Source organism: Ambystoma mexicanum, chromosome 8 (genome assembly GCF_040938575.1).
Source record: "Ambystoma mexicanum isolate Mex_15411 chromosome 8, UKY_AmexF1_1, whole genome shotgun sequence".
Classification (NCBI taxonomy): domain Eukaryota; kingdom Metazoa; phylum Chordata; class Amphibia; order Caudata; family Ambystomatidae; genus Ambystoma; species Ambystoma mexicanum.
This window is the reverse complement of record NC_090929.1, coordinates 682,739,541-682,760,717: the sequence shown is the minus strand read 5'-3', so window position 1 is coordinate 682,760,717 and position 21,177 is coordinate 682,739,541.

The window sequence follows — 21,177 nt, the reverse complement described above, 5'->3', positions numbered from 1 at the left end:
AATGATTTCAAAATTCTTATTCCATATCTCCTTCAAATGATCATTGATCGGTTCTACAATAACTGTTGTTCCAAATTGAATAATCGCCCAGTTTGCCCAGCTTCCTACCTCCGGTAGTATGACCCTTTCTATATCAGAGTTCTTAATACATTGTCCTTTGGGTACTGTATGGAGGCAATTCAGTAACCAATTTCGGGTCAGGAAAGTGCTATCATCCTTGTGGGATTTGTCTATTATTTTATTACTCTTACCTCTATTTACCACCCTTTTGTGTTGCTTCCCCTTAATTTCCCAGCTTTCAATCTCTTTATCACTTCTATTCCTACTTATTACCAAACTCTAAATTTCTCCCCTATATATCTCCTTTTCTCTGGGATTTAAGTCAACCCTTTCCATATTTAACTGTACATCGCGGAACTGTATCTCTTCCTCAATTTCCTTAAACTGTTCAGCATTTTCCTCATCTTCTCCTGAGGTAGCTGCCATTTGCTCACTTTTATCCACAATAACTGTGGTAGGTTTCTCTCTCTGATCCATCCTTCTTCCCCCTTCCCTTCCCCTTTCCCTTTAAACAATCATTCAACCACCCCTCTTTTTGTCTCTGTGTTTTTCCACCAGATACAATCTCTTTGTTATTCAGGTTTAACTCAAATCTGTTTAAAAAACTCTATGCATTCTATATCATTTAGGGAAGTCTCGGCTAAGGCGATTCTATTCTTTTTGGCTGTGTTCTTCTTTCTAGATTTACCTACTTTACTTTTATTTCCTTTTTTATAATTTCTTTTAAATGGGTTCGTCTTTTAAGCCCCTGAGAGTACGATATTTCTCCTACCCCATCACCCACAACAATTCTACTACTTTCATGTTCTATAGCCATAGCATGTGTCCCTGACAATTCCATCTCTTCTTCATTATTCACACCCTGTTCACCATTTACCAACAAACAAAGTGCACTTAACTCATCTCCATACTGTTCATGTGTACTCACATTTTCTTCATTATGTACCTTTTGGTTAAACTCCTCTTCTTGCACCTTAGTTTTTATAATATTCTCATTCATCACCACCACCAACTCTTCAATATCTGTTGCTCATTCATCATCTTAGTGCAGACGCCTAAAAGAATATCCACTGTCACTATCAGTGAATCTATTTTCCCATTTAAACTGAGAGAACTATCCACTGATAAATCTGAGTCACAACACCATCCATGTTCTTCTTCATCTAACATGATATTGTCTCGCACCAGTTTCTCTAAGTCAGGGGTCATAGACAAATTAGTACCAATTATCTTATTCATTTCTTCCAAGTTCTACATACTTTTATTAGTAAGTAACATGTCCCCACCAGTAGCAAGTCCTAATGAATGCCTGCGAAAATCATGTTGCATAATAGGCAGGGGTATGTTATCCATCATTGGAAGACCTGTCGGATGACCCATGGATTGGCGCCGAAAATCCTTACACAGGTTGAGGAGAGAATTATTATCTACTATTGAGCTATTCACCAATTGTTGGGTTATCACCTCATTGGGGCATTCCTTCCCAACATTCTATTGTGTCAAGAAATCCAAACTTTTGGGTTATCCTAGCTTAGAGGGATCATTTTCCCCTTTTTTAGGGTTCTCCATAGACGTTTGTTTTTCCAAGACCTTACTAGGGGTGATTCCTTTTGTGCCTTTATTCCTTCGCCCTTTCTGTGATCTAAGTTTTGGAGCCATCTTCATTATTCTTTACTATGCCACAATACCATGTTCCTCCAAGCGTTATGTATCCACTCCCGGTCAAAATTCTCCACCAGGCAATCCAATATCCCTTAACTGTCCACCTCTTTTGCGTATCCAAATATGATACCAGGCTCACAATCTAAGGTTACATCACCAGATGCAAAGGATAACGTTCTCAAAATAAAGTGCCCATGCAAGGTAAACAGAGTATAAAGCACTCTACATAAAGTGCAAGTGCAATGTAAACAAAGGGTAATGCACTCTACATCAATTGCAAGTGCAATGTAGACAGAGGGTAAAGTACTCTGCATAAAGTGCAAGTGCAATGTAAGCAGAGGTAAAGCACTCTACATAAACTACAGGTGCAATATAAACAGAGGGTAAAGCACTCTATATAAAGTGCCAATGCATTGTAAGCAGAGGGTAATGTTCTGAGCGTAAAACAGGTTCCCCGTATATCGGGGTTTATACAGTTATACAATTAGGTTCGCTGTGCCAGGTGCCAACGTACAAGGAGGAGAATTATCCAAGAAATAAGGTGTTAATTAAATAAGTTGACAGGGGTCACAGAATTCCTCAACTGATCCATCTTCACAAACACAATAAGGGTAGCTCTGTAAAAATCCAAGGCTATTCAGCTCATTAACAGGTTAAAATTGTTCACTGGCAGGTCCGGCAGGGGGAGAGAAGCCCTCGTAGCCCTCGACCGCAGCCAGAAGTCACTCACACGTCCTTGTAGTCAATTAATACTGTAACCTGTTAAATCCGTAAGAGAAACTTTCCGAACTCTCACCACCGACAGAGCGAGGAACACCTTACATCTTAAAGAGCTGCCTGAGTCTGAGTCTCCCCCCCACTCTGTCGGTGCGCGTAGTGGAGAAACAGTACAATTGACTTTCTGACAAGCAAGTCGACTCGATTAAAAACTATTTCCCCTGTGTTGTACAGGTAGTCCAGTTCTCAGCCAGGTCCCAGCTGAAGGGATATTTAGAATGTCAGCAATTGTCATGTAGCACGAACCCGATGTATTACCCAGGATTAGTTTCCTCCATGTCCAGTGTCCAGCCCAACAGCCCAACAGACACTCAGGGCCCTTTTCGCTGGAGAGGGCTTAGTGCTGCAAGGGCGACGGGGCTTAGTTTAAATTGTGTTTCCTGCTTCCTGAAGGGGGCGGAACCAGTTTTCTTAAAGCCACAGGAGCAGCAGAATGTAGAAAATAGAACGTGCAGCAACAAAAAGCAGTGAATAGCCAATGAATAGACAGACCAACAGAATTGCATGCAGTGTGCAGCTGTTGCTCCATGTGTGCTGGGACACATGTTGATGGTTGTCTTGTGAGTTGTTGTTTGCATGTGTTTCATGTCACTGAGGGGGTCACGTGCATCTGTACTTTTTGGGTGCATGTATGTTTTGGCTGCTCTCAGTTTGAATTTTTTCATTGTCTGCAGATCCTTCCATCAGGGAATGATGGCTGTTTCATGGGATGAATTTTCACTGTCGACTGCATGCCCAGGTGACAGGTAAGCTGTGCAATTATCTTGAACCATTTGGAATGGTGCAAGGGTGTGCCCTGATCATAAGGGTATCCCTAATTATAAGGGTATCCTTTAATTCAGCTCACACCAGAGTAAATTCATCCTTCTAGGGAAGTAAGGCCAAGAGTCTATCTTGCAAGATTGACAAGTTTATTCTTTACAGAAATGAAGATGGCAGCAAAGAACTCTGCTCCCTGAACGGTCTCTTCTGTCCCTCACTGTTCCTTTCTCCTGCCAAAATGATGGCAGGCAGGGGTTTATACACTGTTGGCGTGGTCACTGGATATGGACATGTCTCCATCCCAAACTGTCCTGCTTCCATACAAGGGATGCTGCAAAGTCTTCTTCATTGTCAGCGATTTCTGTCAGGACATGCTACTTTACATATTGCTACCTCACATAGAAACACACTGCAGTCCCGCAGACCTTTACAGACCTTGAGGAATAGCCCCAGAAAAAACTAAACATTTCTCCAACTAATTTTCATTCATTCTGTCCATACTCCACTCATCCTACTCATGTTTTTATGTGGTCCTGTCATTTCTTTAAAATCTTGTTTTCATAATTCTGCAAGTTGTTCATTGAGCATGTAAAATCCCATTTTAGCATGCATGGGCTTTTGACAGACAGCAGACAGCTGGTCACTTTGTGTGCTTGTGCTAGCACAAACACTGCAAAGCCTTTAGTCCAATTTTAGCACAGGCTACATTCTTCCCGACGAGAGCTTGCCTCTACAGTGCTTTGAGATTTTAGAATTGCTTAGGATTTAACATTTACAAATGTATTCAGCTAATAGTTATTTGCACCTTATATTTAAATAATAACGGCTTTCTTGTAGTGCCTGCCAATGTCTGCGTAAATGATTATATTTTTATTAGAGAGCTTTCCCAGTGCCCCTCCTCCCTCTGGTCCCCTGTAGTGCCTAGAAGCATTCAAAATAATTCTTGCCTAATTCTAAAATGCTTGGGGGTGCAGGAAGGCACTAGCGCCGTCCCAACATTCCCCCCCTTTCGTTACTTCTACAGTAACAAACTCATCCCCACCCAACATATCCACAACCCCAGAAATATTAGTTTCAGTTTCGCTGTTTATTGTATGGCAAGGTGTTTTAGATCCCCCAATTGATACCATCATCTTTGCACTATTAGGGACTTTATTGACAGAACATCAGAGACCCAATTGGCATGTGCAGAAGAGGATCAAGAAGAATACAATAACAGGTACCAGTATTTTTACTGCTGCCCCCAGCCATGAAGGGACCCAATCAAAGGCAAGCGATAGCCAATCCGTGTTCTGAACGCCACCTTCTTTCTTCATTTGAACACCTATATTGTGCACTGCATCAATGACGTGGGATAGTGACCCATTCTCAGCATCCTCCGGGTGTGCAAAAGTGTAACAGCTGCTTCCCAACTTTTTACACACTGTTCCTTCTATGGCTGTTCGTAAATCCAGCATGTAGCGGTTCTGCATCATCATGAGTCTCAATTCACAAAGTTCTACTTTGATAGCGTTGAATCCATTTTCTGTGTCATTGGCCAGCTGGACTAGCTCCCATCTGACTATCTGCACACACTTGTACCCCAGGAGCCAAAGATGAAAAGAAAGTCTCTGCTGAGCTAAAAAGTCGATACTGATCAGGTGTTCCTCAGGGTATTAAGCGCTTTATAAATAACCTATCATATATGAGCAGTGCGGAAGATTCCTTTGAGACATAGTTCGACCTCTTCTTTCTTCCCCGCTGTTGAAATTGCCCTTTTCCTGGCAGCATATGAAATTTTTGTTTGATCTGCAAGTTTCTTTCTGCTTCTTTAGGTGCTGGAGCGACTGCTGGCACCTTGACAGGCATTTCTTCTCCCTTCAGGTGTTCTTCCAGGATTACTAGTAGCACTGAGTGCAGGGTGGCCAGTGAACATTTGCCCCTCAGGTGGGTGGGAGTTGCATGTAGGTTTGTCGGCAACAAACCGAGTAGTAATCCATCACTACTGCTGTACCTTTCATCATATCAGGGATCACAAGAGTGTGGTTGCACTGTGTATTTGCACCAACAGGAACTATTCCTTCATTACTAAAAGCAAGTTCATAGTCTATATCTCTTTGTATTCGCACTGGCTTTTCCATTGTTGCAATCCATGTCAGCCTTGTGATGTTTTGGGACCATATTTGCACTCACATCGTCTCTACTTGGGCTATTGTTTCTTTGCTGCACTCGATCAATCCATCTGCCACACACATCACTGTTGTGCCTGCCATTTCTCGTTGACATGTGAGTAACCTCCCAAGGAAAGATATGGTACTTGTAGACACTGGCAGTATTTCGTATTGCCATTGCATAATGCTTGGTCTAGATCAATGCTCCTCAACTGCCCGCTGTGTACCTGGAATGTGTCCTTTATCCTGCATAGTGCAAGATGTACCAGACATTGTGCCTCTGTAATTGGGACTGGATGTGCAACTAAACCTTGGAAGCCCTTGATGTGTGCGGGATAAGTGCACACATGTAACAGCTTTCATTTATCACATTTCTTCCTGCAGTACGCATATTGGACTTCCAGCTATTGGAGGATTCTGAGTACTCGATATCAGAAATGGCGTCAAAGCCCAACCCCTTATATAAATCACACATTCGTACTTCCCGTTTTATTCGTCTAAGAAAACTTGTAGACATTTTGCGATTCTTTTACATCGTAGACATAGGGCCTCATTACGACTTTGGAGGCAGCCATGCCCTTAATAAGGGCATGGCTGCCTCCAAACTCTGGTCCGTGTCCTGCAAAAGGGGACTTACCGGGCCATTCTGATCTTGGAGGGCCCGGTAAATCCCTTTCGTGGGACACGGACCCGGTACATCCCCATTTGAGCCCCCATAGGGCTCAATGGGAATGGGGAGGATGCTAACAACGGGCCCGTTAATGACGGTCCCGTTATTAGCATCCTCGTCTGCTAGCAGGTCCCGCTAAGGATGCCTGGTCTGACCAGACGTCCTCAGCGGGACCCGCCAGCAGACCTCGTAATAGGGAGGCCCGGAATGAACAGTGCTGGCCCCTTAACGGCACCATTCATTCCGCGGCCGCCTACCTCTTAATGAGGCCAATAGTCATAATAGTATTATTTTCCAACTGTCTATCCCATCCCCCTTTATATGGCCACCCCATATAACAGACAAACCTGCATACAACAACCACGACCAGTGTCATACAAAAAAAAATACTGAAAAGAGATAATACATAATTCCTAGAACAAATGGCATTTATTTTAACCTTATTCCTACATAACAGAAAGGTTTGAACACATGGGTCAGGAATCCTTGCTTATCCCTGGAAAGGAGAAAAGGTTATCAAGAAAGAGATAAAGAAAGAGAGAGAGAGTGAAAGAGAGAGAAAGAGAGAAAGAGAGAGAGAGAGAGAGAGAGAGTAGAGAGAGAGAGAGAGAGAGAGAGAGAGAGAGAGAGAGAGAGAGAGAGAGAGAGAGAGAGGGAGATACCCTTTTCCCACAAGTGCCGACTGGGTTCTGGACCTTCAAAAATTGAAAAATTAAAACATTGAAAAAGATACAAAATAAAAGAACAAGAATAAATAAAAAAATGAAAAAAATAAATAAAGAAAAAAGAAAAATCAGGCATGTGCCACTGCACACCACCCTGGCATGGATCCTTTAAAATGTTTCTTCTTTGGCTATGTCCTTACTGAGCCTTGCCTTGTCCCAGGTGCTCTTCGAACAATTGAGAGATGCACCCAATATCTTAACTGTTTCACACGGATGGTGAGAGGAGTACAGAACACCACCTCATAAGGACCTTGAAACCTGGGGCTGATCAGCTCCCCAGGTAATAATGATCCAGTTGTAATATGGGCAATCCTGTGTATGGAACTGTGGTCTTGCTTTATACAGGGGTGGTCACTATTTCTCCCCCCCTTTACCACGCACCGCTGCCACCCCTGTGTGCCACTGTCCTGTCTCCTGGTCAATTATTGATGACCCATCAACATATAGTATGTCTCCCTCCATCGATGCTTGAGCCGCTCATCAGAGTGGGAAAATAAATAAAACTCCTGTGTATAATCCGGAGTTGCTAAAACAAGGCCCATGCAAATAGTTTTTTTTAAGTCCTCAAATTGTCGATTCATTTTGTCAGTCAATTCCAATTTACTTTTACGTCCTCTGTCCTTCCCTGAGGCTTTGTAATAGAGGCCTTGTGTAGACTGTATAGTCTTGTATCCGTGCCCTACAATAATTACATAATCCCTAAAACTGCAGTATTTCCTTGACAGTCCTGGGCCTAAGGGTGGCGTGTACTGCCGCTGCCCTATCTGGTAATATTTTCTTCCTGTTTGCAGAAATAAGTTGCCCCAAGTACAGTACTACCTGTAGGCAGTATAGTAGCTTCTTTTTATCTGCTTTGTACCCTTTGTGAGCCAGCGATTGCAATAATGCAACAGAATCCCTCCTGCACTGTTGTTCATTTTTACCACATACCAGCAGATCATCCACATACTGGATGATTGTGCTAGGCACCTGAATATTTCCCAAGACGACATGCAGTACTCTATTGAAAATACCTGGACATCCACAGTACCCTTGAGGCAATCTCATGTGCTCAAAGCACAGTTGACCATGCGTAAACGCAGTGAGATACCATGACTGAGTGTGAAGTGGGATTGAGAAGAACGCATTCTTCAGATCCACCACTGTGAAGTATACCAGTGTCTTGGGAATGCTACAATGGATTGTTGCTGGATTTGGGACTACCGGAAACTCCTTCTGCACCAAGTCCTTAAGAGGAGGTAGATATTGGATCATCCTCCAACTACCCCCTGTTGCTTTCTTGACTGGGTATATGGCCGTATTACACAGCGTGGATGGCACAATGATCCCTTGCTCTAATAGAGCCTGAATAGTGCCTTTTATCCCTTCCTCTGCTTCCCTTGACAACAGGTACTACTGCACCCTCGGGAGTACTGTTCTTGACTTCAATGTAATCTGTACTGGGGTCACATCTCTCAGTAACCCAACATCATGTGGATTAACAGTCCATAATTGTGCTGGCACATATCGCATGTCCTCCTAATAAAATAAATACGGGGGTCACCATTGCCATCAGGGGCACTGTACCTTCCTATACTGCACCATGATATCACAGGGGTGCAGATTTAAAAAATGATCTCTCCATTTTGCACACTGTCCTCAAATAACTCCTCATCAGTCATTTCCTTTAATTGTACTGTTGGGTCTACACATAGTACTGTGCGCCACTCGCACCCATCCTGGTCTGTTCTAATCAGGATGACTCTTTTGTCTGACACTACTAGTCCTTGCAAATCTAATGACAATATTGTCCCTGCCACCATCTGGGGTGGCACCATGGGTCAGAAAATAAAATGTGGGCACTCACCAAGATTTTGTCGCCATTTGAGACACTGCTTTTCGCTAATACCTTGATACCATAGACAAATATGTCAGGGACCACAGGAACCCCATGGACTACTGACTCCCTTGTCGTTGCATTGATAATTACTGTTGCTCGAGCTACACACATCCCTGGAGTGGTACACACTACCCATTGATCTGTGAATGATATAGCTACATTTAGTTTACTGAGCAGATCCCTACCCAATAAGCTAACAGGGGAACTCTCTGAATATAATAAGGGGGGTAGTACTACCTTCCCTCCCACTTTTATATCCAGCTCCTCAGTGTATTGAACCATAGAAATATCCCCAGAGAATCCCTGCGTGTCAAGAGTTTTACCATATAATGCAAAGTTCCCCTCCAGAATGCATGATTCTGTTGCACCTGAATCTACTATAAATAGAAATTGCTTGTTTCCTATTTCCACCTCCACCAATGGCTCCTCATCAGGGTGTGCGTAGGTCAATAGTAGTGGACACGCAAGTGCTCTCTGTGAGCTATCCTAATCAGAACATGTATTTGTCCCGGGGAATGAAAAAGGGCCACCCCCACCATTGTAACTCCTTGGAATGGGGCGCCTGTTTCCACTGCCATCCTGTTAAACTGTGTTACCTCACCCTGCTATGGGGGTTGCCCACATTGCCCCACCCTGTCAACCCCATAAGGGAAGGGATTTTGACCCCCTTGCTCAAATTGCTTTTGTCGCATTCCTTGAGGCCCTTGGAATCCCTGCCTTGGAGGTGATGGCCCATAATTAAATCCCATCCCAGACTTGTTCCTGCATTCCCTTGCGAAATGCCCCCATCTCCCGAAATACCAGCACTGTGATGTTCTCAATCCTCCTCCCCGGGGCCCTATCCCCCCAAAGCCTCACGCTCTTGCTCCTCGAAATCTTCCTCTTCCCCTTGGTGCTCCTTCATCCTACCACTGTGGGTTGGGGTACTGTCCCCCACCCCATTGTCCCTGTCCTCTTTCGCCCCATAGTGCCGCAATTTTGGCATTCACAACTTGTTGAGTGTCTCCTCTCCTTTCCCCCTTAGCCGGTGCCGTCACTGGTGCTTGGATAACAGCCTTATTTAGTTTCTTTTCCACTAGTTTTGCCTCGTCCGTTTTCCGCTTCTGGGCTGTCTCCCTGTCCCGCTCCTTGATTCTCCTACAATGATGGATTATTGTACTTTGTATCTCTGCCCACCCTTTGGCTTCAATTCCCACAATTTTATATAGTGCCTTCTGGACCTCTTTTGGTAATCCCCTCTTTACGATAATGTAGAAAAATAGTACCGAATTCTCCCATTGCCCTCTTCTCTAAACTCTCCACATTTCCTGTAACGTTAGAATAAACCTCACTGGGTCCTCATCATCACCCATTGTGCACTGCATTAAAGAATGTAAGCCAGGGGTATCTGGGTACATCCTTTGTAGGGCATCCCAAACCCTTTCCCTTATCTCCTTAAAAGCTGATCCATCATGTTCATTATCTGCAAGACTTATCCCAGGGTACACAACCCTTGCACATATGTCCCCAGCCTGGTCCCCAACTATGGTGACCAGTAAACTCTTAAGGTCTTCTAGTGCTGAGGCTACCCCTGCAGTTTGTTTTTAATATTCATAGACCCGTTTACTAGCCCCGCTTTAGTGAGCAGAGAGGATATCTAATAAAATGGCTCCTACTAAAACCGCTCAGGATACATGCGTCTTTTGATTTAAGGGACCGGTCCCTGTAGATGGGATGGCTCTTTCCTGGTGACTGGCCTGGGGCCTCACAAACTATGGGGGCAAAACTGAGATCATGTCAAGGAGTCACCACTGTAAGGGTGTGACCTAATTATAAGGGTATCTCTAATTATAAGGGTATGCCTTAATTACGATCACACCAGAGTAAATTCACCCCTCTAGAGAAGTAAGGCCAAGAGTCTATCTTGCAAGGATAACAAGTTTATTCTTTACAGAAATGAGGATGGCAGCAAAGAACTATGCTCCCTGAACGCTCTCTTCTGTCCCTCACCATTCCTCTCTCCTGCCAAAATGATTCAAGGCAGGGGTTTATATACTCTTTGCTTGGTCACTGGATATGGGTATGGCTCCATGCCAAACCACCCTGCTTCCATACAAGGGATGCTGCAAAGTCTTCCTTTCTTCATTGTCAGTGATTTCTGTCAGGACATGCTATTTTACATATTGCTACCTTACATAGAAACACACTGCAGTCCTGTAGACTTTTACAAACCTTGAGACCTAGCCCAAGGAAAAACTAAACATTTCTCCAACTCATTTTCATTCATTCTATCAATACTCCACTCACCCTACTCATGTTTTATGTGGTCCTGTAATTTATTTTAAACCTTGTTTTAATAATTCTGCATGTTGTACATTGAGCATGTAAAATCCCATTTTAGCATGCACGGGCTTTTGACAGACAGCAGAAGAGCTGTTCACTTTGTGCGCTCGTGCTAGCACAAACACAGCAAAGCCTGTAGTCCAATTTTAGCACAGGCTGCACCCTTCCCGGCAGAGAGCTTGCCTCTACTGTGCTTTGCAGTTTTAGAACTACATAGGATTTAACATTTACACATGTATTCAGCTAATAGTTATTTGCACCTTATATTTAAATAATTACTTCCTTCTGTTAGTGCCTGCCCATGTCTGAGTATATGATTATATTTGTATTAGAGAACTTTCTCAGTCTGCCTCCCCCCTGATATGATATGATATGATAGGTTATTTATAATGTGCTTAATACCCAGAGGTTTCTAAGCGCGGACCCGGTAATCAAACCTCTGTTGCTCCATGTCGTCTTGTTTCCAAGGCAAGCACGCTGCCCCTGAGCTATCCTCCCAAGACTTGTAGTGCCCAGAAGCAGTTAAAAGAAGTCTTGCCTAATTCTAAAGCGCTTGGGGGTGCAGTAAGGCACTAGCTCCTTCCCAAAAATGGCTATATTAGTTGCTGCATGTGTGGATGTGGGCATTCTGGTGTGTCGCCCTCTTTGTCACAATTGTCAATTACCTCTTGTTCAGTGGTTTATTTGTGAGGGGTACATTGTGGTCATGTTGCCAGAATGTATGTCACATGTGGATCCTTACTGCACTGATTTTCCACACAGCACAATAGGGACATGTTTGTGCACATCATGCACATTCTCGAACAGGTGTTCAGCAATATGCCATTGTGCTTCTGTGATTTTGGGGACATGTTACTTTTGGAGGCCATGCATGGCTCGCAGCTCAGATATGATGGTTGTTGAGTTTATGGAATTATCGGTGGTTACACTTTTGACGGGTATGTTAATTAGTTATGTGGGATTCTTTTGTGCCTAAGAGGTTATTTCATTCAGTGGTGGTAGTGGTGTACTCCCTCTTCAATGTGTATCTTTTGGAAACACCAAATACATGTCTTTTTAGTTCTAATTGGTGCACACACATTTGCACTTCCAAAGGCCCATTTTCACAGTGGTACTGTGGGCACAGTGGATTGGCTCAATGTCATCATTGAATGGCACCTGTCATTTGGCTGGATCATGTGCACTCCACAGGGGAATGATTTTAGGTGAAAAACGATTGCTCAAGCTGGGTAAGTGCAGCCTCTACACATGCCCTTTGTCCAGCCACATGCAAGGGAATGCTTGTGGGTCTGGATGGAGGGCCACCACCATGTCCACTGGGACACCACACTGTGTGGTGACATTATGCAGGACACATGCTTCCACAATGATCCTGCAGACTACTGGTGGTGCATATAGCAACACACCACCAAGTGGTCATGGGAGAGGAAACATGGCCTGAGCACTATGCCCCAAGTCGCAATATGGGCAGTGTTGTACCTTACCTCAGTAGGAGTGATGGAGTTGCGTATGGGGGTCATCAAGTATGTGCTCATAGGGTAGGCACTGTCCCCTGTAGAGGTGAGAATGTTTGTCATTGGCATTTGTTGGCAGTGTCTATTGGTCTGTGTGCAATGTGCATGCATGTGCATTGCCATTCATACTCACCAATGAGCCATGCATTGTCATGTTTCACAGCTTCAAGGGTGTGGTGTAGCGGAGACATCCTAAAGATTTAACTATCATGTTTGTTACGGGGATAGTTGGCATACACTTCAGTAATGATGCCCTTGGCATCACACACAACCTGAACATTGACGAGTGCCAATGTTTCTGGTTGCAGGAGGTGGACGTAGAGCAACATGGGTGCAATCAGTAGCACCTAGCACTCAGGGAAAGTGTACCACCCCATAAAAATCCAGCACCACTGCTTGCCTTTCTGCCGATGTTCATATGGATATGTCGGCGAACAGAAGGCTGTGCAGTTATGCATGACAACACCTGTTGTAGGCAGCAAGACTGCTTGGCTTGGGAGATACCACTTACTATGGCGGTGGTCTGCTGGAATGACCCAGTGGCCAGAAAATGCAGAGCAGTGAGCACCTTTTGCAAGGGGCTCAGTGGTTGGGAGCACATGGTGCGTGATGTGAGGTCATCTTCTCACTCCCTGACCAGGTCTAGGATGATATGGGGGGGCGACATATACCTGCCATATACTTGGTAATCAGGCATCCCAAAAATGCTGGTCTGTGGGTGGAAGATCTGGGCCCTGGCCATCCTCCTCCTCCTGCGGTGTCACAGGACGATTGCTGGAACAAATGGTGCATTCATCGTAGCTGTATCTGTTTGTTTGGTGTATCTTGCAGGCTTTATATAGGCATTTGTTAACGTGCACGTTTACGTTTACACCTGTTATCACGTGGCGTTGGTGTGCCAGGATTTGCATGTACTTTTTTGCGACCCGACGGTCCCAGTTCAAGCTATAAAAACGCTTATTTTGAACGTGCATGGGCAGTGCGATTGCTTGACGGTGGAACGTCCCTCATAACGACCACATTTTCACTTGTTCTTCCTCATTCCACATGTTCAGCCCCTATTTAGGTGGCTGCGCAGGCCCAGCCCACCCTCTTCTTGGAGTCTCACGCAAGGCGTTCCTCAACTTGCAGTGATGTGGCAGGCTGGCGTGGATTCCTCGCAAGTCCTGCGCATTGCTTCCATGAATCGACTAACAGGGATTTGCCTGCGATTTCACACGCAAGTCTCTTTTTTCTCCGCAGAATATTCCATGAATCACCCTCACACTGTAGATTTCATGCACTGAATGTCTGTGTGTGGGTGTGTGTGTGCGCATGCACGCGCACAAGCATGTGGCTAATGAAGAGACAGCATAGGCTCTATGGCTGTATGCAAAGGCAGCGCTAGCTAGAATGGTGTGCGAGTCGCTAATTAAATATTTAACATAATTTTCTTTATTTTACCAAGGGCTTCAGGAATGCCAGGTTCCATGCCATCAATGCCATAATAGATTAATGACCAAGGGAATACAAAGCATTGTTGGTTTATTACCTACTATATTTGCATTGTAAATAAGAGAGTTCGTTAGTGACAGCACTGGCAGTAAATGATGGCTTATAGATATTTTATAATTTTGTAGTGTTTAAAATGAAGTGTACATTTACTCTATATGTCCTCATTTCGATGGATTATGTTCTTTGTAACATTTAAATGGACAGTAAAACAGTAACTATTGGTATACATGTGGAACCCCTACCACCTCCACACCCTAATATCTCTCCCCTGGGCCGCTCATCCAGGTAGTGTGTCATATATTCACTCAAGTGCACCCTATGCCCCCTGGTGCACAGTCTCAATTAGAAATTATCCTTAATGGGCCAGTAGAAGTAATTTCCTACCGGGCCATCCCTGCCAGTAGCAATCCAAAGTCTCCCACTCACGTCATGCATCATCAGCGGAGTCAAAGGTCATGTGCCTTCACCATATGAAGTATCACTGGAGTCAAATGCCATGTGATGTCACTTGCTATGAGGAGGTCATCAGATGCTTGCGTCACTTTCACTATCGCTGGCCTTTTAGAGAATTGACATCTCTGTCAGTTAACAGCTTTTTTGGGACTTTATTTACAACAAGAAGTACATTTACTGATTAGAAACAGGACCCATGGACCTAAAATGGCTGCCCCCACTCTCATTTCCCTTTTCTGGTTATGGCCATTAAAAGGCATCAGAGTCTGTATTCTGACCAGGAAGTGAGTTTAGGTTAGCACAATTTACTCCTTAGGTTGCCACAGCATTTTTTAAAAGCCAATGCACTCGCTTACTAAAATAAAAATTAAACATTAAATAGAAAACATGTAAACACAGTTAAGGAATCAATATGAACTTTTCCCGGATTTCAGCCTGATGGCGAAGCTTGCGAATCGTTCGGTAGAATGACACCCAAACTCAAAGGGTTTGCTAAAGAAGAAAGGAACAAACTCACTTAACTATTTTCTTTATACAGCAATGATCAGGGCTGGTGCTAGAATCAGACATGTCAAGGAGGCTTATTATGGCAATAGCAGCAGTGGTGCACCAGGTGGCACCATTTTGCCCATCATTACCTCTGATCTATCCTCATTTTGGGTATTGAAAGATAACACTTCTTTTGGGGTGGCTTAAATCCTTGCACAAGCCTTCAATGCCAGCCCTTTTTTGTAAACACCACTCAACATAAGAAGACAAGATATATATCCCAAAGATATGGTACTAAACTATACGAAACAAACCTGTTTCCAGTTTAGCATCAAAGTCATGATCAGAGGTTAAGCAGGTGTCAGGTTCCATGACTAAGTTGACTTGTAAACCTCACGTGCTACGTCATGCTCATTTTTCAGCTAAACTAAATGTTATACCTGCCTATCTAATGTTGCTGCCTAGATTATGAAAATGGTCTGCACCTATGTGCTTGGCTAGACCTATTAGTGTTCAGAAAACTGCAACTCATTTGCCCAGGAGAGAGCATCTCCCCAGTGTGCCAAGTTTTTCACTGGATCATGTTCACTCCCACAACTGCAGTGGTTCTCATTTCCTGTTTTCCAAAATTGGTCCTTTATTGTTTCAGATGTAACCTCAACTCTACATCCATGATCCATGCACCACTGGTAGTACCCCCACCACAGTGCATGTGGGGGGAGCCTCGGTGTCAGTGCAGACCATAACTCTCTGGAACTCTGTGCCAAAACACTTTTGATATTCTGAGAGAGGTCTGGCCTTCAGAGAAGCCTTAACACCTCACTTTTTACTTCTCCTCTTGGTAGACATCAGACAAACCCAGAGGGCTTCTTGTGAGCGCTAGCAGGCTAATTTAAAGTAAATTACCACTTAAAATTCCCACTTAATAGTACTTGCACCCCAGACCTACTAAGCCTGTATCTAAATGGACTGATGTGTTAACACCATGCATATAATCTCATGCACAACTACAAATGTACAAGGTCGGGGATAAGCTACAAATCTCCTCTCATTTCCGATCACATACTCTGTCAATGCAAGCAAAATGTCCCTCTTCTGTACATGCATACAATAATGTCAGTGGCCCTCATTGCAAGTCCGGCGCTAACTCTGCCGGTGCTACCGGCGGGTTGCCACCAGACTTGCAATATTTACCGATGCCTAGCTTGCCGGAATCACTGGTGGATTACGACCCCGGCCTTCAGGGAAGTCAGGCGCCGGTAAATTTGAATCCCCATTAGGACTCAATGGGAATAGGGACAATCGAAGCACCGGCACCGTTAATAACGTGACGACACCCACCCGCAGAGTCATTCTATGCCGGTCCGGTAACAACGGCGCCGGTAGGCTTACCAGCACCATTGTTACCGGACCAGCATGGACATAATGAGGCCCAGTGACACAGCTTGATGCAACGTGTTACTAAGCATATTGTAGACCGCACACACAGCAACCCGCTATCTATCCTCACTTATGTTACACAATTCACTCATACATACTTACAACCATGGACTTGCACTACGACAGGATAAGAGCCCTGTTGCGTGAAATCTATTGTGTCAATGAAAATGTGTATTGTATTGTAGTCGTCATTTAGTCGTCATTTATATAGTGCCATTTTCCTATTTGTATGGCCTCAATGCACTTTGTGGATGGAACGCCCTTGGGGACCAAAGTCCAGGTATGGTAAAACGTTCCAAGAGTAGACTTTAAGATACGTGTGTGCATTTGGCTAAGATTTCGGAGGGATGGCTAGGCTTCAGAAAGCAAACCAAGACGTCAGGTACTTGGCCTACTGCAGGAAACTCAATGTGTTCCCAGCTAGACAGAATTTGTAGTAGGTTGTTGCTGTATACTAATGGCAGAGTTGTCGAGGCAAGTCTGGGGTTTTAGTATGAAAAGTTATGTGAACAGCAATACTGAATTTGTCATCGTCATGACTGCATTCTAGAGTGCATGGCTGGGGAGCCATGCCTTGGGCAGATGTCCACAGAAGAGATGCGTTAATACATACCTTAAACTCAGACAGAGTTTATCTTCAATGTCGCTGTGTCTGATTTTTCTGGCACTATGGGCTGGCTAACCTTATGTCTCCCAAGGCGATAGGCTGGTTATCCAAGAGCATCTTCTAGAAGGGGTGAATGCTACCATGGAAAAGGACCAGGCAAAATGGGATTTGTTGATTGCAATAGGCAAATACAAATCCCCTTTTTCACTGTTGCAGTAACATTTCTGTTACAGTTACTTCCTTACGTTGCATAACACATATTCTCTAGGGTAGAGAGAGATATGTTTATCCTTTCTACATTTTATATTGTGAGTCCAGCACACCCCACCATATGTGGAGTGCTGGAGGGGTACTCTGTATCCCCTTTCTCACTGCTCCTGTAACATTTCTGTTACAGTAACAAGCTTCCAATTATGATTGGCGGCAGTGGATGTGCTCTACCGACTTTTGTGTGATTTGTACTCGTAGGCTGTCAAACCAGCTAGGCTAATGCACAGAAGATATTATAGGTTATTTATAACACGCTTAATACCCAGAGGTTTCTAAGCATGGACCTGGGGATCGAAGCTGTGGTGCTCCGTGTTGTCTTGCTTCCAAGGCGAGCACGTTGCCCCTGAGCTATCCTCCCAAGACATATAGAATGGTGGCTTCTTTCTTTTTTCACTATTTTTAGTGTGCTTGTCCTTTTCTGGTCCTTCTTCTGCCATCCTGGGAGGGGGAAGTCCTGCTTTAATTTTTGTCTTTGTGGGAACGCTTTGTGTAGCCCGCCGAGGCTCCAGAGTGTCTATGAAGCCAAGAAATGATGTAGGAATCCAAACCTCTGCAGCCCTTTTTCTTCAGGCATGCTGGCCTGGAACCAGTCCTAACTGGGAGGCACCTGCGTGAATACCATTTTCATAATCTACGAAGTGAAATTAGCCAGATATCATATTTAGTCCGCCGAAGTTTGATTGTAGCGTGTGTACTTATTAGCTGGGTTTGTGGATAAATGGCCTGGATCGGGAAGCTGAAGATAAGTCAACCACTGGAGCTGAATCGGATGAGGAAGAAGAAGAGAAGACACCTGTAGATGATTCCAGCGACCTGGAGATGCCTGCTGTGTAACCACTGCCTGTGCTGACCCATTCGTCCATGCAAAAGAGGAGTCCCAAAGATGATGACTCCATCGCTTAGACTGGTTGGGCCAATCAGGCTTTAGAAGGCCTGCATTTTGAGCCATTCCAAAACGAGCTGTGCCCTTCCTGAGCTGCAAACCGCCAATATCCTGGAACCTCAAGACTGAGTGTTGTGCAACATCTTCCCATGAAGGATTCTTACTGAAACTTTGGTGGACTCCTGTTGGACATCCAGAAGCAATATTGCACTCCTTGAAGTCCCTTCACCAGTGTGCTGTATCGAGATAGCAAGGCAAATCGATCAGACGACGATCGTTCCACAACTGGTACCTTGAAAAGGACACCAAATCCACAGAGCCACAAGAAGCACCAAATAATCTATTGTTGCAAGCCTTTTCTGTCGACTGCTGCTGCAAGTTCACATCCAACGTCCTTTCTTTTGTCACCTTAACCAAGAATCCAGATACTGAGTCCTGTGCTACTGCATTGTAAAAGCGTCCTTCTGCAAGCTCTTATTCACTGCTTTGGTACTGTGTGGCTGAGGGTAATACTTACCTAAAGTCTTGTGTCGCTCGTGTGTGGTTAGGGTGGTGATTTTTGTAGATGGGAGTTCGCCCAAAGCGTTCACCCAGGCCTAAGGCTGGAACACATCTGGGGAGACTATATATATAGGTATTCACAAAGGCTGCAGCAATTCAGCACTCACTGTCCCAGTCCAGGGACATTGCAGACAATCAAGGCCAACACCCTAAAATATTCTGTTGCAGGACACACTACATTGCCACTTAGGAAATATACACTGAGACTCTTGTTGGGTGGATTCATGGACTGTGCATCAATCGAACGGAATAAGAGGCCATATCAGTGGCATATGTGCGCTATATAAGTGCCTATGACATGCACAAGCTATAACACAAAATGACTGTAACATGCATCCTCCATGTCAAGGCATCAATTTTCCTGTCTGCTGAAATTGCATTGCTTGATGGCATTCAAAGCATGCACGCCAATAAATGTATGCAAAATCAGTCTACTTAATTAGACAGCTGAACGTTGAAAGTATGGAAAAATGATCACTCTTAAAAGCCACAACACTAGATTTTCCCATTAACCACAACTCCCATGTATGTGCACTGTATTCAGATACATTTTGTGTGGTAATCCTGTAAGCATGAAGTGGATTTGGCTCTTCTGGACCGGACTTCAAGGTTCCTGTTGTAAACTCACAGGTGACCGTCACCTTTTAATGGATTGCCTTGATTAATGAGACTTTATTTTATTTTTTTCAGTTATTTATTGCGATGCATAAGGCGCTTCTAGAAAGATGTGCATGGACTGTAGAGAACCGTCCAGAGGACGCGCTGGGTGAAAAGAAGGAATTGTTTAACCTAAGGAGGTCCTCTTGTTCTTTAGGGTCAGTTGGCAGGACATGTATATTTAGGTCTATACACTGCTATGGACGTGGGTGGTGAGCAGCCATTTAATCTGTGAGCAACCATTCTTCATGTTGGCTAATTGACTAAGTGAGGGATGTGAGCTCTTAACAACCGTATCTGTATAAAATATCAAAAATAATGGTAGATAGGTTCGAATTTTGGCTGTACGAAAATTACATACAGCCGAAAATTGTATTTTCATTGAAATAACTTTTTTTTTTCTCCTTCCGACATTTCCTTTTCAATCAATTCACGGATATCCCCTCACAACATATAGCCATAAATATCTAGTATATGATCAATGTTAAAAAAGTATACAAGTTGGCAAATGTAAGCATGATAGGGGCAGACAGTCTTTGCATTATAAATCTTAAGGAGGGCCACTGTGCCTTGTGGCACTATTACATACAAAATCACTTATAATGAGCTTAGTCACCCTTAACATTGCTACACAAAAACGGGCCATGTTTGGTATGCAGCCTCAACAAAGGGAGCCTCTGAGTGAAATGGTGGTCTTCGTTACGGAAAGTGATTTAGAGTTCCTGCAAATCGGTGTCTGGGTTTGGAGTAAGTCATGATTTTGGAAAGTGAGAGAGAGCCGCTTTCTTTATAAGGGATCAATGAAGGTTATTTCTTGTAACTTTCCTTATTATGGTTAATTTTTAGTTTCAACCGGAACTAAGCTTTAATTTTGAAAGGGAAGTGATCTAGCTAGCTTGACAAGTTATACATTACCAGAGAACTCATAGCACAGGAATTAATTTAGTAAGGGATTTAAATATAGGTACTCCAATGTATAGACTAAAATTGCATGAGGAACTGCTCATGGAATTCCTTATCCACTAGTTCAAGCCTTATATATGAAGCAGGAAATGGGGACCATCTTGAAGTTGTCAGCTGTGGACCTTTAAAGTGTCTCAAGCTTGTGACATGGTATCACGGTGTTCACCGCCTAGAAAGTGCCCTTAACAATATTGCATTGTTGGGAAAAAGCTTCTGCTAGGACAAACAATAATACCCATTTTCAAAATCTTTCTTTTGCAGGAAGTAAAATATTCTAACGCCTTATCATCGCTTATAAAGAATATGTTGATAAGGCTTAGAGAAAAAGTGGACAAAATAATAAGGAAACCACTAACTGAATGTGGTAAAGGAGGACATTAGGAATAGATTAAGTGCCTCACTGGAGCAGCCTTGTCAGAGAGCTCAAACAGAAAGAAAAAGCGGTTTACATTTGTATATTAAAAGAAGAGCATGGACAAATATTTGCATGTTTGTAGATTTAGATTTGTATAGCGTTTTTCCCAAAGCATGGAACATATAAAACTCGGTACAAAAAGCAAAAATGACAAATGATGCAATCATGATAAGAAAAAGTCAGTTAGAAAGCTGAGAGAAGGTGAGTCTTGAGACGAGAATGGAATAATTGAAGAGGAGGAGATGAACGAATAGACAGTGCGAGGGAGCACCAATGCAAGGAGTGAGAAAGAACGAAAATAAGATGGCAGCACAGGCAGGTTTAGGAGTGTCAATAAAGCATTGAGATTTTGATCACAAAAAGTGTTGGAAAAATAAAATAGAGAAGAGAGATAAAGGAGAGCAAGACCATGGATACACTTGAA